At 41.8% G+C, this 22,956-nt stretch overlaps 1 protein-coding gene across 1 annotated transcript in view; it reads right to left on the bottom strand.

Annotated features, from left to right (window-relative positions):
- The window catches only part of LOC138300898 (protein-arginine deiminase type-3-like), a 624,978-nt gene that overhangs the window by 227,923 nt on the left and 374,099 nt on the right, over positions 1–22,956 (bottom strand). The window lies entirely within an intron of this gene.

Below are 22,956 nucleotides of genomic sequence, written 5' to 3'. Positions count from 1 at the left end.
GACTTTGTTCAAGGGAAGTCCGAGAGCTTCAACAGTGATGTTTCACATTAAATGCAAAGAAGATGTCATACTCATATGACGTGGCTTCCAGAGAATCAAAGAGGTTACAAATATCATTGAATAACAGGGTGCTAAAGCAAGTCAATTTGAGTTTGTTTTAAGGTGGTATTACGGTACGACAGGCTGTGTTTTTGTGTCATCAATGTGCAATAAGATTGTGTTGATATCCTCTAAAAAGCTGTTTACAGCTGTGCCTTTTTCCATGGAGTGTTGTGATGGTGAATCTGGCATGAGCATGACACAGTGCTTGCTGGCCTTGAGAAGTGCTTGCCTCTACTGGAAGTTTCCCAGAGACTGGTGGTGTAGTAGGTAACCTTAGCATTCACGCTATGGTTCCAGAATAAAAATGATAGTTTCATTGGTGTGGATATTTATGTCCCCCATTGTATTTCTTTTTAAGCATTCTGAGGCATGTTTTGTTGTTAGTGAGCTCCTCATAGTACCATGGCACCATGGTGTGCTTGGCTTGTTCTTCATATATTAAGTCTTGAGTAGAGTGTGGGAATTTATTGTGAAAGAATACAATTAAATTCACCTTCATGATTCATTTGTGATTCCAGCCTCCATTTCAAATAGCTGTGCTTGCAACTGATATTGTACAACACTGCATGGTACACAAAGTCTTGCAAAGCCTCACTCCCGTGTCAGTAGTGGTAAGTGTGAATCCTGAAACTGCTTAGTCACTATTGTAATGTTTTTAGTCCTGTAAAGTCAAGGTCAAGATTTGTTCTCTTTTAAAGAGGGATGGTCTATCCAATCATAAATGAGTCTGTTGAAGATACGTTGGGAGAGGGAGACATTGACTTTGTTCAAGATAAGTCTGAGAGCTTCAACAGAGATGTTTCACATTAAATGCAAAGAAGATGTCATACTCATATGACGTGGCTTCCAGAGAATCAAAGAGGTTACAAATATCATTGAATAACAGGGTGCTAAAGCAAGTCAATTTGAGTGTGTTTTAAGGTGGTATTACGGTACGACAGGCTGTGTTTTTGTGTCATCAATGTGCAATAAGATTGTGTTGATATCCTCTAAAAAGCTGTTTACAGCTGTGCCTTTTTCCATGGAGTGTTGTGATGGTGAATCTGGCATGAGCATGACACAGTGCTTGCTGGCCTTGAGAAGTGCTTGCCTCTACTGGAAGTTTCCCAGAGACTGGTGGTGTAGTAGGTAACCTTAGCATTCACGCTATGGTTCCAGAATAAAAATGATAGTTTCATTGGTGTGGATATTTATGTCCCCCATTGTATTTCTTTTTAAGCATTCTGAGGCATGTTTTGTTGTTAGTGAGCTCCTCATAGTACCATGGCACCATGGTGTGCTTGGCTTGTTCTTCATATATTAAGTCTTGAGTAGAGTGTGGGAATTTATTGTGAAAGAATACAATTAAATTCACCTTCATGATTCTTTTGTGATTCCAGCCTCCATTTCAAATAGCTGTGCTTGCAAGTGATATTGTACAACACTGCATGGTACACAAAGTCTTGCAAAGCCTCACTCCCGTGTCAGTAGTGGTAAGTGTGAATCCTGAAACTGCTTAGTCACTATTGTAATGTTTTTAGTCCTGTAAAGTCAAGGTCAAGATTTGTTCTCTTTAAAAGAGGGATGGTCTATCCAATCATAAATGAGTCTGTTGAAGATACGTTGGGAGAGGGAGACATTGACTTTGTTCAAGAGAAGTCTGAGAGCTTCAACAGAGATGTTTCACATTAAATACAAAGAAGATGTCATACTCGTATGACGTGTCTTCCAGAGAATCAAAGAGGTTGCAAATATCATTGAATAACAGGGTGCTAAAGCAAGTCAATTTGAGTGTGTTTAAAGGTGGTATTGCGGTACGACAGGCTGTGTTTTTGTGTCATCAATGTGCAATAAGATTGTGTTGATATTCTCTAAAAAGCTGTTTACAGCTGTGCCTTTTTCCATGGAGTGTTGTGATGGTGGATCTGGCATGAGCATGACACAGTGCTTGCTGGCCTTCAGAAGTGCTTGCCTCTACTGGAAGTTTCCCAGAGACTGGTGGTGTAGTAGGTAACCTTAGCATTCAAGCTATGGTTCCAGAATAAAAATGATAGTTTCATTGGTGTGGATATTTATGTCACCCATTTTATTTCTTTTTAAGCATTCTGAGGCATGTTTTGTTGTTAGTGAGCTCCTCATAGTACCATGGCACCATGGTGTTCTTGGCTTGTTCTTCATATATTAAGTCTTGAGTAGAGTGTGGTAATTTATTGTGAAAGAATACAATTGTCACCTTCTTGATTATTTTGTGATTCCAGCCTCCATTTTAAATAGCTGTGCTTGCAAATGATATTGTACAACACTGTATGGTACACAAAGTCTTGCAAAGCCTCACTCCCGTGTCAGTAGTGGTAAGTGTGAATCTTGAAACTGCTTAGTCACTATTGTAATGTTTTTAGTCCTTTAACATTTTGAACACTAATGTGTTCTGTCTCTCTTTTATGTTCTTCTTCCATCTGGAAAGTCTGTAATGATTCAAAACTGTAAGGAATGTTTATTGATGCTTTTCTTAAAAAAGACTATAAATTTAGTTGTCCTAAGTAATGCACAGAACATTAATAATACTGAAAGGTGGAGGCAACACTGGCACCCAATTCTGAAAATTCACATAACAAATAAGTAAATATTGGACATCTTGTGAGGTATTTTACTTCAATACTACCAATGCTTATATTGGCATATGTTTTTGGTATAGGCTCAAAGTGGGTTGAGATACTCTTGGAGTGCATTGATAGGGAAGATTTGAATAAGTAGGCTTGTTGCTTCAAAGGGTACAATCATCCGCTATGGGTTAGTCTGGAAAAGTAAAGGTTAAGGTTGATGGCTGAGTAGTCAGTTGATTCCATATGTCATGGTTTATGGCAGGTATTCACTGTACAGATGAAGTCCTAAATGTTTCCCTTGATGTGTGCTGGTAGTGTGACAAACTGTTTTATGTTGTTGGTGTGTAGCAGATAGAGAAAGGCTTACTTCATGATCTCGTCCTGGGAAGTTGAAATCACTGAAAGATTATGTGCACTGAAGCTCAAGCACTAAGTGCCTGATTTCGATGTTGGCAGAGGGAATACTCTGTCACAAATGTGACGGATATCCTGTTCATTGTATTACGATCCCCACAGGATCAAGACATGGAGAATGTGAATGATTTCAGCAACAGAAGGGGTTACAAAGCTTTTATCTAAGGTACTGGATGGGTTAACAAAATTTGACACTTCAGCAAAGGACTGCATGTGTGTGAGTGTGTGTATGTGGGTTTTTGTGTGTGTTGCCTTCATTTCTTAATTTGTGCTGCAAGGGAATGAAATTGCATCCTGCTGCCTATGCTCAGTGGTGCTAGACTATTTTCATTATGGAGGTGCAGAAAACATTCACGTCATCTTCAAAATATGACCCAGCAGTCACAGCTCTCGGCATAGAAATACATAGGTGCACTCATAAAGCTAAGTTATCCATGGCTATTTTAACACTGAATTTTAGATATTTATTGTAACCCATCACTTTTTTTTTTAACTCTGTAGGATGAAAGGCTGTGTGAACCCATCAGGTTTCAAACTTTGACAATGGGGCCACAAATGCATTGTATAGTGTATGCATTAATTCACTGACACAAGAGATCCATTATGGTGGGGCTGTAGCTTCTATCATATCCCTAGTTACTGCCCCTATGTCCAGGTTCTTATTGAGCTGAGACTTCTCTATGTACTGTTTCTACCTGTACTGGTGTTTGAGTGAGGATGTGCAGTTGCTCAGGGTAGTTCCTTGTGTGTGAGGATATATTGCACTTCTTATGCTTGTGCTTTGTGTGTGTGTGGAGGGGAGGAACACTGATACTGTCAATGCTGTAGGGATCGCTTGTTTGATTGAGGAAAGTATGGTTGCTGTGTGTAACTGAGTCTTCTTTAATCGAGTACAGTGTGGAGTACCAGGTTCTATTGTCAGATGCACAATAGAGTGGTAAATGCACGTTCCTTCTGTAGTTGAGTAAAAGGTAAAATATTTTCAGTTATCTCATGGAAATTAAATGCAGGATAATCCATTAAAGCTTTTTCAATTGAATGTTGTTAATGTGATTTAAGCAATCCCCTTCGGTGACCTAGTTATTTATTTAGATATTTTGAAATGACCCAGGCATCATCTTACGCTAACTTTAGAGCGTTAAGCTATATAGCAATATAAACAGAGATAAATATAACAAAGCCATTAGAGTCCAGTCAACTGAGGAGAAAAGCCTAGACAGTGATTCTTTGCTTCGGGTCTGCAGACCCATACACCTATTCAGAGGGTCCGTGGGCCCATATGACCTGTAAACATTATTTTCTTTCAATCAGCATAAAGCTTCTGAGGCACATATATGTACAAAGTGGTTCCTTCTATAAGGATAACAGTTTCATCAAGTAACAATAATACCTACACAAAGTCTAGTATATTGCCTCCCATCGTATAATATATACAAAGTCTAGTATATTGCCTCCCATTGTATAATACATATATTATACAATGGGAGGCAATATACTAGACTTTGTGTAGGTATTATTGTTATTGTTACTTCTATATTGCCTCCCATTGTATAATATATGTGTGTATATATATATATATACATATATAAATATATTATATAATAATATATATAATATATATATATATTGTATAATATATATATAGTATATATATATTATACAATGGGAGGCAATATATTAGACTTTGTGTAGGTATTATTGTTACTTGATGAAACTGTTATCCATATATATATATATATATATATATATATATATATATATAGCGAGAGAGAGAGAGAATACTATGGGAGGCAGTACTTTGTGTAGGTTTTGACACTTCAGCAAAGGACTGCAATCAACACAAATATTTAAAGAAAATGGCCTAAGCATTTTAAACATGTGTTTAGTCAGAAGCTGATTGCTAATTTAGGAGAATGCATCTGTGAATGTGCTCTGTCACTTTACACATTTAAGCACACTGCAACGTGAAATACCACTCCGCATTTGACCAAGAACTCTTTTGAATTGCATATGATTTTCTGTCAAATCATGCACATCTGCACACCTAGAGAACTAATGTTTAACATCTCAGTGATTTATGATGTTTACACAGGTAGACCTTCTGAAAGGCCCATCCAAGTTGTATGTTGACTCATCTACTGCTTTACAAGGGCAGGCTCATACAGACTCCGAGCATCTCCTCTTATTATAGTGGAAAGTAGGCATGTCGGTACTTCAGCAGAGCTGAAGTAATTCCACAGGCACGTCTCTGAAGCCAGCACGTACTCTGGTATAATGAGCACCTAGTTTTCTAGCTTTTATGAAGTCTCTGCATTTGTCCCCCTTTAACAGGAAGACCATGCCTGGTCTACAGCTCAATCCATAACAAGCTTGATTGGTGCTGTGTCTTTACAAAGCCAATATCAATCCATTCACTACTCTTACATCTTCTGCTCAGAGCTCTTATATAGATAATTGCCTGTTGATTTGTGAAAACCACCTGGGTCTTGTACCAGTGTATATTCACTCTAATATTAAAACATGCAAAGGAACACAGGTGTGCTAAGTTCATCTAGAACATACGTGCTAATATTTCTTTTTGTATTATTGTTCATGTACAAATAGTAGACATAGCATGGGGGTCCATGCCTTCCATTTGTAATTTAAATAGATCCATATATGTAAAAGGTTAACAACCGCTGGCCTAGATGGCATTTTTGGTCACTGACCAATGAGCGGTACTCAATTTTTTTTTTTTTAAAGAATGTCTTAAGCAGCATCTCTTAAAAATTGTGGTCTTTACTCTAGATCAACATGAATCTGGTTTTGAATTAACCTCAATTAAAACAATGTGTATCATTTTATCATTGTACTTGATATTTATGTTGCAAGTTATTTATTTTTGGTTTCTGATCTCTGGCAATTTAAGCACTTTATAAATCAAAAATCTAATAAGAAATAATTACATGCTATCCTGAGTAGTTCAATTTTGAGATATTTTCTGGATCCAACACTGTTTAATTCTGCATAAGAGAAAGACATGCAAAATGTTCCAAAGTTCAGGAGATTGCACACAAAGGTTGGCAAGCATGCAAATGTAATTTAAAGTGACACTGAGGAATCAGTGAAAGAAAGCTAACTGAAGGATCTTGGTGGTGATGTACTGAAATGTCATATTTTGTAGGTATACAGAGCCTTTTATCTGTTGGGCCTTGTGAACTAATCAAAGCATCTACCACCTGATCCGGGACTCCACGGGGAGCCAGGGGGGTATTTATGTGGCTGCTTAGGGGTGGTCATATCTCCACTGGACTAGTCCCATCCAATGGCCTGCCCTTGCCTTGTTTCTATTCTGCTCTGCTCTTTCGATAAATATATAGACCACTGTACAGTAGTCAATGTATCTTACAAACAGGCATCTTAGTTCAACCCAGTAAAGAGTTTGCAGAAGAAGGGGTATTTCTTGGTGCATGGAGAGCTGCACCTTTCCACCTTGCTTATAGCACTGGTTGAAGGGGAACAATTAAAGTTAGCACCACAATAAACCCCCACATTTTAAAATGTTTGCGATGTGAGAGTCACAGGTTTGAAAGGCAAAGTAAACATTAAAGAGGCAGTGATTTTCTAGGATGTCAGTTTTGTATTCCTTCAAAGTTAGAGTGCTTTTTCAAAGGGCTGTTGGCAACGAAATTTGAGATTTTTGAGCCATTTTCAGGCAGATGCAGTGCAGGATGTAATTGGCATAGATCTTGATTGATACCTGGTATCCTCTATTAGCTGACCTAAGGTTTGCTTTTTGCCATTCAACATCAAAGAGGTGAGGGGGCACAAATTTACTTCCCACTGGTCTTTCGCCAAAATATAATTTCCACACTATCATGAGACACAAATATTGTGATGTCGAGAATATCATGAGACACTATAAAGCAGGAAATACCATACGTTTAAAGCCTTTTTTAAGTGTATAAATTACAGTTTTAAATAATATTGTTTTTTCTAAATAATTAGTTGAGTTTTATTAGTTTTTGTGTTGGAAGTTATTTCAATGTAAAATATATTTAACGATTTTTTGTGTGGTTCAGTTACTTTCGTATTTGTAAATATAGTTTATGTTTCTTATTTATTTTTATGTCAAATTCTTGGGATGTTGGGTTTATACAGGAACAGGAAGGGAAGTTTTTTAAAATATTTATTTTTTTATTAAATATGCATTTTAATGTGTTTTAATTTGTTTATCTGACAATTAAAAAAACACAGTGTATTTCTTCATTAGGTAATTAGTTAATTAGATAATTGATTGTGTTAATTATGAAATTGTTTTTAATAATTGGGAAAATTCATTAGATAATGTTTCAAGTTTTTTGTATAATAATTAATTTTATTTGTGCATTGTTATTTTTTTCTGTTATTAATTATTAATTTAATGTATTTGTGGAGTGATGGGATTTTGGGGTAAGATAGTGTGGCAAGTGTTTTAAATCTGTTATCTAATTTTTTTAATTGATATAATTTTTTAATATAAATTGATGCAGAATAATATATATTGATGTTGTTTTTAATGCTAATTATTTATATGAACTATATTGTTAAAATATTGTTTTTGTATGAGTATGAATTATATGCTATGCCTCTCTCTCTCTCTCTCTATATATATATATATATATATATATATATTTTCAAAGCACGCCAAGAGAAAAAACGACGCGCACTGAATACCAAGAGGCCTACGCATATTTACTATACTAACAGATTCAGGAGAAAATTCTGAACTATTCAAGGAGTGGGAAGAGAATAACACACAGTGCTCACTGAATATGATGAGGATTCTCATAAAATATGCTAAACTTGATTTGGAAGAGATTTATAATCAAATTAAAAAATTGGAGGAACAGATTGAGAAGAGTGAAGAAAAGGAAGATAAAATATTATTGAAAAAAAATATGGAAGGGAAATTGGAGAAATATGAAGGTGAAATACAGGAACGTAAGAAAAACAAATTCCTACGGGATGAAAAAGATTATAAATATGGTAGGATTTTAACTTTTGCGAGAAGATTTGAAAGCCTCAAACTGGATATGCGACGAAAGGACTTTAGAACTGTTCCTAGTAATGATGATACTCCCAGTGAATGGGACGTAGATGTAAGTGAAGGGGAAAGCTCTTCGGAACGTATGAAAACTCCAAGTAGGAATACTTTTTTAAGGGAAATGCAAGTATTATATCTGGATCAACGATAAATGAGGAGCAGAGGAAGAAATTACAATCGAGGCTCTGGAAGAAAAACAGACCAAATGGTAAACAGAAAAGAAAAACCAGAAGAGCCAAAAGAAATAGGAAAAAGACAATATCCCCTCAGAAGTCAGAAGAAATAACATAAAATCAGCCAAATTTGGTGATAAATCTTTCAGACTATGAGTTAACTTCATCTGAACTACAATTATTAAATAAAGGTTTATTATTTATAAATTTATTTGAAAATTAAAATTGGCAAAATTTTATTCTACAAATTCCAACAACACAGATCTAGATCATGAGGAGGTACTAACTGATAATTCTAAGACAACAGATTTGCAAATTGATCAGATTGCAGATTTGAAAACTCTGTTTGACTTATATCATGATTTACCGGACGAGGAGTATACTGAAGCAGAGGTCCTTTGAGAATTGCAAGTGGGCACTAATAAACATCAATTTAGTAATTTTAAAGAAAGATCAAAGTTTTGTCCAGTCTTATCACCTGGTAACAAAATTGACATATTTTCTGAATTAGTGATGGAGGATCTAAACAGATTACAAAAGACTAGACATCATGGACAACGGGAACATTTGACGAAAGAAGAACGACTGGCTTTAAAGAAATTGACAAACAATAATAACATTATAATAAAACCTGCGAATAAAGGTGGAAATATTGTGATTCTTAACATACGGAGCTATATGTCTGTGGCATACAGGCAATTGAATGATAAATCCAATTATAAAAAATTAAATCATAATCCCATGAATCCCTCGGGTAGGTCGCTCCCCTGCTCACGCAGCGCCACCAGTCCCTGACTGCCCTCCTCACCGTTTCTCCTCCTGTGAGTGTGCTCCTTCTTTACCCGTGTACCCCGAGTGCTTGTGTTGCCGGTCTGACTGTAATCCTTTTTCCTGTGTACCCCGTACGTGTGCCCCCTGAGTGCCGTGTGCCCCCTCTCGCCGTTCTTCTTTTTCAGCCCCCTCCTTCTTAGGGTTTTTTGCCGCCGTTCTTTTTTGCCGCCGTTCTTTTTTGCCGCCGTTCTTTTTGCCGCCTTCAGATTCCCCCGCCTACCCGCCCGCCTCCCGCCTCCCAGCTGACCCCTCCTCCCCGGCTACCCTTAAATGGCGGCCGCTGCGAGGCAGAGGTAGCGACCCCTGACCCTCGGGTAGGTCGCTCCCCTGCTCACGCAGCGCCACCAGTCCCTGACTGCCCTCCTCACCGTTTCTCCTCCTGTGAGTGTGCTCCTTCTTTACCCGTGTACCCCGAGTGCTTGTGTTGCCGGTCTGACTGTAATCCTTTTTCCTGTGTACCCTGTACGTGTGCCCCTGAGTGCGGTGTGCCCCCTCTTGCCGTTCTTCTTTTTCAGCCCCCTCCTTCTTAGGGTTTTTTGCCGCCGTTCTTTTTTGCCGCCGTTCTTTTTGCCGCCTTCAGATTCCCCCGCCTACCCGCCCGCCTCCCGCCTCCCAGCTGACCCCTCCTCCCCGGCAACCCTTAAATGGCGGCCGCTGCGAGGCTGCGCAGCGGGCGCGCCGTTGGCGCGCCAAAGGCGCGCCTAAGGCAAGCCCGTCTGCGCCCGTCCGCGCCTGGACCGCGCCCAGTGCCACAACCCCTGGCCCCCTGGCCCCCGCGACCCCCACCTCCCCCGTCGCCCCCCGCCTGACCCACAGCTCCACCGTCCTCACCGCTCTCAACCCCGGCCGCACGCCAGGCTGCTGCCGCGCCACCCCGAAGCGGACCCACGGACCTTTCACCTGCCGCAACTGCCACTTCACCTGCCTACGAACTCACATCGCACCCAACAGGAACGATTCGCCCGGAAACAACCTCGACTGCATCCTGGTCAACACCCGATCCGTCCACAGGCACGCCATCGAACTGTGGAACCTCATCGACTCTACAAACCCGGACATCGCCTTCCTCACCGAGACCTGGATGAACCCCTCCTCGGCACCCGACATCGCCATAGCCATCCCCGACGGCTACAAAATCATCAGGAAAGACCGCACCAACCGCACCGGAGGAGGCATCGCCATCGCCCACAAGAGCTCCATCCGCATCGCTACCTACACCGACGACTCACTCCCCGACGCCGAGCACCTCCACTTCTCAATCCACAGCGACCCCAAGACCACCCTCAGAGGCACCCTCATATACAGACCACCAGGACCACGCACAAAGTTCAGCGAAGACATCGCAGACTTCATCAGCCCACACACCCTCCCGTCCACCAACTACATCCTCCTAGGGGACCTCAACTTCCACCTGGAGAACCGCACCGACAACAACACCACCGCCTTATTGGACAACCTTGCCAACCTGGGACTGAAACAACTAGTCAACACCCCCACCCACTACGCCGGACACACGCTCGACCCCATCTTCTCCTCCAGCAAACACATCTCTTTCAACCACACCACCGAACTCTCCTGGACAGACCACAGCTGTGTCCATTTCAGCTTCAAGAAGACCAACGTACACCACCACGCCCAACAACCACCAAGAAGACAGTGGAACCGAATCTCCTCGGTACAACTCGCATCAACCCTCTCTCAGAACCCACCCACCAGCACTACAGACCCCAACGAAGCCGCCAACAACCTCACAAGCAGGATCTCAGACTGCGCCAACCTCCTGGCCCCCCTGAAGACCCAAGCAAACAAAAACAGCCACAAGAAAAACTCCTGGTTCACCCCCGAACTCAAGGACTCCAAAAAAGAATGCCGCACCCTCGAGAAGACTTGGCGCCTCAACCAGACAGATGAGAACATGTCTGCTCTCAAGAACGCCACCCGCAAACACCACCAACTCCTCCGCGCCGCACGAAAATCAGCCTTCCAGAACAGACTAGACAACAACGCCCACAACAGCAAGGAACTATTTGGCATCGTCAAAGAGCTCTCCAACCCCGACGCCGAAAACAACTCCATCCCCCCCTCACAGGACCTCTGCGACTCCCTCGCAGCCTTCTTCCACCACAAGATCACCGACATCTACAACAGCTTCACCACAACCAACATGAGCCCCCCACCGGAACCCGCCACCGACAACACCACCATCCACACCTGGAACCCAACCACCACCGAGGAAACCACCCGCGTCATGAACTCCATCCACTCAGGATCACCATCCGACCCCTGCCCGCACCACATCTTCAACAAAGCCGACTACATCATTGCACCCCACCTCCGAGACGTCATCAACACATCTTTTACCACCGCCACCTTCCCGGAGAACTGGAAACACGCCGAACTGAACGCCCTCCTAAAGAAACCAACAGCAGACCCCACCGACCTCAAAAACTTCCGGCCCATCTCGCTCCTACCGTTCCCCGCCAAAGTGATTGAGAGAATCGTCAACGCTCAACTCACCACCGCCCTGGAAACCAACGACTCCCTCGACCCCTCACAGTTCGGCTTCAGAGCTAACCACAGCACCGAGACCGCCCTCATCGCAGCCACGGACGACATCAGATCCCTGACCGACAAAGGAGAAACCGTGGCCCTCATACTCCTGGATCTCTCTGCAGCATTCGACACGGTCTGCCACCATACCCTGATACGTCGCCTCAGCAACCCCGGCATCAGAGGCAAGGCCTTGGAATGGATCATCTCCTTCCTCTCCGGAAGAACCCAGGGAGTCCGCCTCCCCCCTTTCAGATCCACAGCTACGGAAATCATCTGCGGCGTCCCCCAGGGATCCTCCCTCAGCCCCACCCTCTTCAACATCTACATGACCCCCCTGGCGAACATGGCACGTAAACACGGACTCGACCTCATATCCTACGCAGACGACACCCAGCTCATCCTATCCCTCACCAACAACCCCACCTCAGCAAGAACCAGACTACACGAAGGCATGAAGGAAGTGGCGAAGTGGATGACAGACAGCCGGCTTAAACTGAACACAGAGAAGACGGAGGTCCTCATCCTTGGCCCTACACCCACCGCCTGGGACGACTCCTGGTGGCCCCCCGCCCTAGGTAGCACTCCCCAACCCACCGACCACGCTCGCAACCGCGGCTTCATTCTGGACTCATCCCTCTCCATGACCAGACAGGTCAACGCAGTGACCTCGGCATGCTTCAACACTCTCCACATGCTCCGCAAGATCTTCCGCTGGATCCCCCCCGATACCAGGAAGACCGTCACCCACGCCCTCGTCACCAGTCGCTTAGACTATGGGAACACTCTGTACGCCGGCATCGCCACCAGGCTGCAGAGGAAACTTCAACGAATCCAGAACGCGGCCGCACGACTCATCCTGAACATACCCCGCCACCACCACATCTCCGGACACCTGAAAGAACTCCACTGGCTCCCAATCAACAAGAGGATCACCTTCAGACTCCTCACCCACGCACACAAAGCCCTGCACAACCTCGGACCAAAACTCATCAACCACCGCGTCTCCTTCTACACTCCTCCTTGCACCCTACGCTCGACCGGACAAGCCCTGGCAGCCGTACCTCGCAAAGCCACCGCCGGAGGCAGGTCTTTCTCTTACCTAGCAGCGAAAACCTGGAACTCTCTTCCCAGCCACCTTCGCGCCATACAAGACCACCTCCCCTTCAGAAGGCAGCTCAAGACCTGGCTCTTCGAGCACTGACCCCCCCCCCCCCAGCGCCTTGAGACCCTTACGGGTGAGTAGCGCGCTTTATAAATGCGATTGATTGATTGATTGATGAATCGAATGATTTATCAATTACATTCAAGACTTGATGATTGGTATGAACAATCACTTTTGAACAAGGAAGAACTTACATTTTTGAAAAAAGAAAATCCAACCATACCCACAATTTACTTCTTACCCAAGATACATAAATCCTTAACAGCACCACCAGGATGGCCAATAGTTTCGGCGTGTGATTCATTATATGAGAGAATTTCAGATTATGTTGATTATTATCTAGCACCCATCATGATGACCTTAAGTTCATATATTAAAGATTCAGGAGATTTATTGCGAATTTTATCGGATATAAATTGGTCAGATGAATATTTATTGGTCACAATTGATGTTGTGTCGTTATATACATCTATTAATCATGAAATTGGCTTGAGAGCATGTGAATATTTTTTAAGGTAGAGAAGTATTGTGGAGTATGAGCATTCAAAAATGTTATTATCTATGATAGAATTATGTCTCAAAAATAACATCTTTATTTTTAATCATGAAATTTACCAACAAATGTGCGGAACGGCAATGGGCATTTCCCTTTCTCCGAATTATGCCAACCTCACAATGGGTTGGTGGGAAAGAGAAATTGCTTGGGGTAAGGACAATGATGTATTTATGGATAAAATTGCACTTTGGGTTCGATTTATTGATGACTTATTTATAATTTGGCAGGGATCACAGGAGGACTTTCAGTTGTATTTTAACAAATTGAACAACAATAATTTAGGTTTACAATTCACATGTGAAATGAGCAAATTATCAATTAATTTTTTGGACATTAATATCTATGTGGAAAATAATAAACTAGAAACCACAGTATATCGTAAGAAAACTTCAACAAACAGCATTCTGCATGGTAAAAGCTTTCACCCTAAACCTCTTATAAAGAGTATCCCATATGGGGAGTTACTCAGAATGCGTAGAAATTGCTCTAATGATCGGGAAGTTGAGTTAAAATATCAAGACACTATACAAAGATTTAGACAAAGAGGGTATAATCAGAAAATTCTACAAAAGAATTTAGAAAGAGTACGAACCATCCCTCGGGATGAAACATTAGTTCCGAAACGAGCGAGGACAAGACAGGATAATTCTGGTGAAAGTAAAGTTAGAATGATATTGGATTACACAAAGGAAAGTGGCTTAATTAGAGGAATTTTGTGTAAACATTGGCATGTTTTACGAAAAGATAAAGATTTGGGTCCTAAAATTGGTTTAGCCCCATTAATAACATATAGGAAAGCACCCTCATTAAAAGATCATCTTATTAGTAGTCACTTCATTATAAAAAATCACAAAATCGGCTGTCAGAACAACAACTTGGATTTATTAAATGCAATAGTTGTAAAGCATGTAAAATTGGTAGATCAACCAAAGAAGTGAAATTATGGAATGATATGAAATTGAAGATAAAACATTGAATTACTTGCAATACAAAATTTACAGTCTACGTCATTGAGTGTCATTGTGGTTTAAAATACATAGGTAGTACAATTTGCATGCTTAAGAAAAGAATTTTAGAACATATTAGAGCAGTCCTGCATAAGGATTTCACATATGCTATTGCTAAACATTTTCAGCAACATGAAGTGAACAGTTGGAAACAGTTACGGTATTATGGAATTGACCATATTCCTGAACATGAGAGGGGTGGAGATAGAGTAAAGAAACTCAGACAACTTGAATCTAAATATATTATCTTAATGAGGACAAAGAGCCCATTGGGATTGAATAATGATGATGAACTTTTTGTTCATCTTTACATTTTGGAATATTGGTATTTATAATGTTAATGATGTCTTTATGAAACTAGAACACTTTAATTTAAGTTAAATGTTAAAATGTGAATTCAAAACATTTTTTGTATACATTTACTGTGGCTAATCCTCATAAGTATTTTTAAATTAATCATGTACATAAGAAGTTGGTTACTTTTTGCCTACCTTTCAAAATGATATAATGGGATAATTATTCATTTATTTAAGTGATTATTGATTCCCTTCTCCATAGTATTTTGTTCAGATATTTTCTTTTTAATCCCAATGCAATTGTTAACTACTGAAAAATTCCTTTTTAGGTTAATTATATGAGAGTATACACGGAAAAACTACTCGGACCATAATGCATTGTAATGACTTTGGGAATAAAGCACTATAAATAGTGAGAATGGAGAAAGGACTGTAAAACCAGGAAGAAGACTGTAAAGTCGAAACGCGTTATTATATGAGAGTATACACGGAAAAACTACTCGGACCATAATGCATTGTAATGACTTTGGGAATAAAGCACTATAAATAGTGAGAATGGAAAAAAGAACTGTAAAACCAGGAAGAAGACTGTAAAGTCGAAACGTGTTGGTTTTCTCTTTTTGCATTGAATAAACTTGATTTATTTTTTGAGGAGCTGAACGGAGTGCGTGGCATTTATCTCTTGCTTACAAAAATATATATATATATATATATATATGCATATATATAAAACATTTGTATTAATTAACTAAAGGGAAAATTAAGGGCCTAATTACAATCTTGGCTGATGGAATATTCCGTCACAAATGTGACGGATATTCCATCGGCTGTATTAGGATCTCCATAGCGTATAATGGGATCATAAAATGGCATACAGGATATCCGTCACGTTTGTGACAGAGTAACCCATCCACCAATATCATAATCAGGCCCCTAACCTGAGTTTTCTAAACCTAGCACTTTCCCTTCTGTTACATAAGTTGGAGAGGGAATAGAAAATCTATACCCTCCAAGTCCACCACTGTCCCCTGCTGCTGCTCAGGTTGGAGTGGAAATAGTTGAAGTCCAACAACCACTGTTGCTAACATAGGAGTGCAATAGTAAATCTGTCCCCTTCAAAGTGCAACACTTGCTACTTTTTGTCATGTTTGAGTTGGAACAGTGAATTTGATTTCTGCAACTATCTAATAAAGCGTAGCGAAGGAAATGGCTAGGCTTTGTATGGAGGTGTGTGACTTAAAGTAAATTGAAGGTGAAGCATGAATTCTAAATTTAAGTTATAACTGTTGGTGCATAAATTATAAACATAAGTTGTAACTATACCTTTAGAATTTCTACTGTTTGTATAGTTTAAGTTGGGTTTGTATAGAAAGAATATATAAAACTTTCCTAACTATAATGTATCCTTAACATTTTTTTCATTGAATTTCAAAGTTTTTTTAAACGTTTTTCAATAAAAATGTGTTTCAAATTGTACAGTCTAATGTCCTTGAGTGGAGGGTTGGTATGTGGAGTGTAGTGCAGTACAGTGGAGGAGAACATCATACAGTGTAGTGTCAGAGTGTAGGAATGTATACTGGAGAACAGTAGAGTGAAGTACATTAGAGGGCTATAGAGTGGAGCACTGTGTGGTAGAGTGGAGGGGCGTAGCATCTTGTTGAATGGAGTACAGTGGTGAAGTTGGATAGAGAGGAGTGGCATACAGTGTTAAAGGGTAGGGTGGAGAGGATCAGAGGGAAGAGGCACAGAGCTCAGTGGCATAGAGAGGAATGGCATGCAGTCTAATAGCACGGAGTGAAGTGGCCTACGGTTGAGTGGCAGGTCATAGAGTGGAGTTCAGGGGATTGGCATAGAGTGAAGTAGATTGTTGTAGAGTGGAGTGGTGTACAGAATACTATCATAGAGTGTGGTAGATTATAGTGTTGTAGAGTCAAGTGATATTGAGTGGCAGAGTGGAGTGGCATACAGTGGAGTGTGTGGAGTGGAATAACATAGAGTGTAGTAGCTTAGAGTTCAGTGGTGTACAGTGGAGTGGACAGGAGTGTCGTACAGTGGAGTGGGGCTGAATGAAATTGCATACAGCAAAGTAGTGTAGAGTGGAGTGGCTCACAGTGGAGCAGAGTAGAGTGGAGTGGCATAGAGCAGAGTGGTGTACAGTGGAGTGGCGTAGAGTGGAGTGGTGTACACTGGAGTGGAGCCAGTGGAATAGCATGTAGTGTGGTGATGTACAGTGGAGTGGCATATGGTGTAATAGCACAGATTGAAGTGGAATAGAATAGAGTGGAATAGAGTGCAGTAACATACAGTATAATGGTGTTTGTTTGAGTGGCATACAGTGTAGTGGAGTGCAATAGCACAGAGTGGGGTGCGCAGAGTAGAGTTGCGTACAGTGGAATAGCATAGAGTAGAGTAGTGTACAGTGGAGTGGCATATGGTGGAGTGTGGTACAGTGGACTGGCATACTGTGGAATAGCATAAAGTTGAGTGGTGTAGAGTGAAGTGGAGTACAGTAGAGTGGCATAGAGCGAAGTAGCAAACAGTGGAGTGGCATACAGTGAATAGCATAGAATTATGTGCTGTAGAATGGAGCAGGATACAGTGGAGTGGCATAAATTGTAGTGGCATACAATGGAATGGCATAGACTGGAGTGTTGCACAGTGGAGTGGGGTAGAGTGAAATAACATGCAGTGGCATAGACTGGAGTTGCTTACAGTGGATTAGCGCAGAGTGCAGTCACACAGAGTGCAGTAGGAGTGGCATACTGTAGAGTGGCATCAAGTGGAGGGACATTGTGTGGAGTGGCATAGAGTAGGATAGCGTAGAGTGGAGAGGCATACAGTGGAGTGGTGTAGACTGGAGTTTGGAAGAATAGAGGTGCATAAAGTCTAATAGCGTACAGTTGAGTAGTGTAGAGTGGCGTGGGGTACAGTGGATTAACACAGAGTTCAGAGGCCTACAGAGTAGTGATGTAAAGTGGAGTGGTGTAGAGTGTAATAACGTAGAATGAAGTGCTGTAGCTGTGAGTTGCATGCAGTGGAGTGGAATAACAGAGCAGAGGGGCACAGAATAGAGATGCATACCGCAGAATAGTGTAGAGTGGCCTGGCAAAGAGTAGAGTAGTGTACAGTGAAGTGGCATTGGGGGGACTGGCAAATTGGAGTGGGGTGCAGTAAAATAACATACAGGGAGTGCAGAATTATTAGGCAAATGAGTATTTTGACCACATCATCCTCTTTATGCATGTTGTCTTACTCCAAGCTGTATAGGCTCGAAAGCCTACTACCAATTAAGCATATTAGGTGATGTGCATCTCTGTAATGAGAAGGGGTGTGGTCTAATGACATCAACACCCTATATCAGGTGTGCATAATTATTAGGCAACTTCCTTTCCTTTGGCAAAATGGGTCAAAAGAAGGACTTGACAGGCTCAGAAAAGTCAAAAATAGTGAGATATCTTGCAGAGGGATGCAGCACTCTTAAAATTGCAAAGCTTCTGAAGCGTGATCATCGAACAATCAAGCGTTTCATTCAAAATAGTCAACAGGTTCGCAAGAAGCGTGTGGAAAAACCAAGGCGCAAAATAACTGCCCATGAACTGAGAAAAGTCAAGCGTGCAGCTGCCACGATGCCACTTGCCACCAGTTTGGCCATATTTCAGAGCTGCAACATCACTGGAGTGCCCAAAAGCACAAGGTGTGCAATACTCAGAGACATGGCCAAGGTAAGAAAGGCTGAAAGACGACCACCACTGAACAAGACACACAAGCTGAAACGTCAAGACTGGGCCAAGAAATATCTCAAGACTGATTTTTCTAAGGTTTTATGGACTGATGAAATGAGAGTGAGTCTTGATGGGCCAGATGGATGGGCCCGTGGCTGGATTGGTAAAGGGCAGAGAGCTCCAGTCCGACTCAGACGCCAGCATTGTGGAGGTGGAGTACTGGTTTGGGCTGGTATCATCAAAGATGAGCTTGTGGGGCCTTTTCGGGTTGAGGATGGAGTCAAGCTCAACTCCCAGTCCTACTGCCAGTTCCTGGAAGACACCTTCTTAAAGCAGTGGTACAGGAAGAAGTCTGCATCCTTCAAGAAAAACATGATTCTCATGCAGGACAATGCTCCATCACACGCGTCCAAGTACTCCACAGCGTGGCTGGCAAGAAAGGGTATAAAAGAAGGAAATCTAATGACATGGCCTCCTTGTTCACCTGATCTGAACCCCATTGAGAACCTGTGGTCCATCATCAAATGTGAGATTTACAAGGAGGGAAAACAGTACACCTCTCTGAACAGTGTCTGGGAGGCTGTGGTTGCTGCTGCACGCAATGTTGATGGTGAACAGATCAAAACACTGACAGAATCCATGGATGGCAGGCTTTTGAGTGTCCTTGCAAAGAAAGGTGGCTATATTGGTCACTGATTTGTTTTTGTTTTGTTTTTGAATGTCAGAAATGTATATTTGTGAATGTTGAGATGTTATATTGGTTTCACTGGTAATAATAAATAATTGAAATGGGTATATATTTTTTTTTGTTAAGTTGCCTAATAATTATGCACAGTAATAGTCACCTGCACACACAGATATCCCCCTAACATAGCTAAAACTAAAAACAAACTAAAAACTACTTCCAAAAATATTCAGCTTTGATATTAATGAGTTTTTTGGGTTAATTGAGAACATGGTTGTTGTTCAATAATAAAATTAATCCTCAAAAATACAACTTGCCTAATAATTCTGCACTCCCTGTAGAGTGGAGTGGTTTATAGTGGAGTGGCGTTCAGAGGAGGTGCGTAGAGCGGAGTAGCATACAGTGGAGTGGCATACAGTGGAACAGCATAGAGTGGGATAGTGTAGAGTGGAATATCACAGTGTACAGTGGAATGCTGTAGACTGGACTGTCGTACAGTGGAATGGTGTAGAGTGGAATAGCGTGAAGTGCAGTGGTATAGAGTGCAGTAGTGTGGAATGGAGTGGCGTACCGTTGACTGGAGTAAATTGGAGCAGTGTAGAGTGGTGTAGAGTGGAATAGCATAAAATGGGATGTTGTAGAGTGGCGATGCATACAGTAGAATAGTGTAGCATAGAGCAGCATAGAGTAGAGGGGCATACAGTGGAGTGTCAGAGAATGGAGTGGCATACAGTGGAATAGCATATAGTGGATTGGTGTAGAGTGGACAGGAGCACAGCAGAGTGGGGTAAAGGGAAGTGGCGTTCAGTGGATTCGCGTTGAGTGGAGTGGAATATAGTGTAGTGACATAGGTTGGAGCAGTGTAGAGTGTAATAGTGTAGAGTAGAGTGGTGTAGAGTGGAGTGGCAGAGAGTGGAGTGGCATAGATTGGAGTGTGACTTGAAAAAGATGTATGCTGAAAGTGGGTGAATGGATGTGGAAAGAACATGTTAAGAATATAAATTATGAGGTGTAAATGCTAATTTTTGGTCGTAGGTGTAGTAACAGTGTATTGTGCTGTGGTATACTACAGTAAGTTCACAGTATATGGATGTAGATGCCGATAAGAAGGCAGTATCGGTTTGACTAATGGCTGTCTTAGAAACCGTAAAAGGCAGCCATGTGGTTTTCAGCAACCTTTTGCTGCGTTCTGGATTAGGGTCTTATATACAGGCATTACATCGTATAGTTCTTCCCTAACTATTGCCACATTATTACCACATTATAAAAGTGATAATAATAAGAGAACTTTATTTATAATTTTAAACATATTTTCAGCAGTTTAGGGAGGACTGCTTTTTTGTTTTTTAATGTTTTAGGTAAACCAGTAAATAATAGGCATTACTGCTATACTCTGTAAATTTTTTTGTGAAGATTTAAATATGTGAACAATTTAAAATAAACTTTAGGACACTACATTTGTAAACTGTAATGTAGTACAGTAGTACAGTGTATTTTGAACCTTTTAACATATTTTTTATAAACAGTATTGCAATACTCAGAGGAACAATATCAAAACTAATACTTACCTATATCTAAGGGCAAAACAAAGAACACAGACTTAGGGCCTCATTCCGACCCGGACGGGCGGCGGACGCCGCCCGCCGGGCGGAAACCGCCCAAACACCGCCCCGCGGTCAGAAGACCGCGGGGGGCATTTCAACTTTCCCGCTGGGCCGGCGGGCGATTTGCAAAAGATCGCCCGCCGGCCCAGCGGGAAAGCGCCTTCCACGAGGATGCCGGCTCCGAATGGAGCCGGCGGAGTGGAAGGTGTGCGACGGGTGCTGTGGCACCCGTCGCGCTTTTCAGTGTCTGCTAAGCAGACACTGAAAAGCAATGTGGGGCCCTGTTAGGGGGCCCCTGCAGTGCCCATGCCATTGGCATGGGCACTGCAGGGGCCCCCAGGGGCCCCACGACACCCGTTCCCGCCAGCCAGGTTCTGGCGGTGTAAACCGCCAGAACCAGGCTGGCGGGAAGGGGGTCGGAATCCCCATGGCGGATTCCCATGGGCTGCGCCGCCATGGAGGATTCCCATGGGCAGCGGGAAACCGGCGGGAGACCGCTGGTTTCCCGTTTCTGACCGCGGCGTTACCGCCGCGGTCAGAATGCCCATGAATGCACCGCCAGCCTGTTGGCGGTGCATTCGCTGCCCTCGGCCCTGGCGGATTCAATCCGCCAGGGTCAGAATGAGGGCCTTAGTGTACTTAATTAACATGGGTGCCTTTAACTTTTGAAAACAGTCATTAGCCATTCCATAATGCCTTGTCATCACTATGTACCACGGTATTTCTGTGAAATAATGGCAAATACCAAGAAATTTCACACAAATACCACAACAAATATCACTAAGTCAAAATTGCTCATGAAAATATTTATTATACTTGCCTCTAGTACCCAAAAGGATCATCTGCACACCATAAGGTGTAATCCTGACAACTTTTGAGAAAAACCAACTAGCTGTTTGCCTGCTACTCATGAGTACAACGTCAATGGAAAAATTAATTGGTGCCCAAACACATTTTGGACTTTGGAACTGCCCTTTTATCTCACTCCGCCTCGAATAATCACCACAAAACTTCCCATCTTCCATCAATCTAGGACAAGGAATAGGTCAGCAAATATTTGTGGGGATTCGTCAAATGAGCACAATGTTATTAACGGTCAAGAATCTGAGGAATTCTTATATTATTACATCGTATAGTTCTTCCCTAACTATTACCACATTATTACCACATTATAAAAGTGATAATAAATAGAGAACTTTATTTATAATCTTAAACATGTTTTCAGCAGTTTAGGGAGGACTGTGTTTATTGTTTTTAAATGTTTTAGGTAACCCAGTAAATATTATAATATTTATAAAGTTAATACACTTTTTAAAAGTTAAAATTCAATAAACCTTTACAACAATACTGTGGTCTTTTATCCACAATTGTTCAACATACAACTTTTCCACGGGAGGAGGATTAAATAGAACTGATGCACACTTGTTGAATACAATGTCAAGATCCAGTTTAAGGAACCCCAGGCCAGATGTATGCTCAGCTCTACAGGAGGGTAGAGTAGAGGGAGATAAAAGAATAATCTGACTATAACTGAGGCTGCAACTAGGAATAAAAGAAAAATTAAAGGCCAAATAATAGATAAGAGATGATTGTATTATTACACTCACAGGTACACTAATGTCGGTTTCATAGTGACAAGAGCTCCTGGTTCACCAGCAAGGAACCGTGGGTCTTAGCACTGTGAAGTTCAAGGAGAAGGCAATTACTCACACTGCCTGATAAGAGATTCCTTTAAAACTAAAATATTATAAGGCCTCATTTAGTCCCTGGCTGGCAGCCAATGATCTTACCAGATTGTCAGAGACCCTGGCCTTCACCCCCAATTTCGAAACCATGCCTGCTTGGCAGAGATCACACTGCCTACAGCAGTGCATCCACAGAGGACACATTGTAAACAGAGAAGTATGCCCAGCAGGTGCTATGTTGCTTTGGCTGCACTTCCCATACTTACATATGTTACTCAAACAGATGTATAAGTGTATTTTAGCAGGAATATGGCTTTGTGACATGTAGGGAGTTTTCCCCCTGTTTGCCAGAGCCAATGATTCATTTTCTTGCTTGGAACTGCCATGCCTTTTATAGTGGTCCTGGACAGTAAATTTCAGTAAGGATCACCCCATCCTTAAAAGAGTGAAGTGACCTTCATTGTAACTAATTGATCCTGTAGTGGAGGGACTGATGGGTTACGGGATCCTAATGACAGA

This window comes from Pleurodeles waltl, chromosome 6, assembly GCF_031143425.1.
Source record: "Pleurodeles waltl isolate 20211129_DDA chromosome 6, aPleWal1.hap1.20221129, whole genome shotgun sequence".
NCBI classification, from domain to species: domain Eukaryota; kingdom Metazoa; phylum Chordata; class Amphibia; order Caudata; family Salamandridae; genus Pleurodeles; species Pleurodeles waltl.
Note: the sequence above shows the minus strand (reverse complement) of the source record. Positions and strands in the feature narration are given on the sequence as shown.